Source organism: Sinocyclocheilus rhinocerous, unplaced genomic scaffold, assembly GCF_001515625.1.
Source record: "Sinocyclocheilus rhinocerous isolate Xijiao unplaced genomic scaffold, SAMN03320098_v1.1 scaffold36, whole genome shotgun sequence".
Classification (NCBI taxonomy): Eukaryota; Metazoa; Chordata; class Actinopteri; order Cypriniformes; family Cyprinidae; genus Sinocyclocheilus; species Sinocyclocheilus rhinocerous.
This window is the reverse complement of record NW_015664459.1, coordinates 2201234-2201741: the sequence shown is the minus strand read 5'-3', so window position 1 is coordinate 2201741 and position 508 is coordinate 2201234. Positions and strand designations below refer to the sequence as shown.

General features: G+C 35.6%; 1 protein-coding gene across 2 annotated transcripts in view; it reads right to left on the bottom strand.

Moving 5' to 3' along the window:
- Nucleotides 1-508, bottom strand: part of LOC107730168 (IST1 homolog) — an 8046-nt gene that overhangs the window by 3493 nt on the left and 4045 nt on the right. The window lies entirely within an intron of this gene.

The window sequence follows — 508 nt, the reverse complement described above, 5'->3', positions numbered from 1 at the left end:
TGTACAGTACCTCTTGTTGGATTTAGGCTATACGAATTAAATAAATACAAATTAGTTTTCAATTGTTTTATTTAAGTAGACCTTTAAGACATAAGGTACGCCGGAAAGCACACCCTGTTATTTTACAAAAGCAATTTGTAACGTTTTGTTGTTATTGTGGAAGTATAGAAAATAAAGCAGACATTTCTTTCCTCCGAACCGAGAAGAGCAGTGTTGTGCTTTATATGAGATGTATATTTGCAAGAAATATAGCCTAGCTATACAACAGCCAGACAGTTTGAAGAAACGTTATTGTGACTAATTTGGAGAGCGGTGCATGAGATGAACTCTTATTCTGTGTGATGGGATAGGCAGTAAAGACAGGCTGAGAGAAAAAGTGGCATTTTTAGGGCCGCCCACGCACAAATAGCAAGCTCATTTTTTAACCCACGAAGAAAAAATACGAAAAATCTAGCATAATTTTCGTTCGCCCGTTTGCCAAACAGAACGAAATAATAATAATAATAAT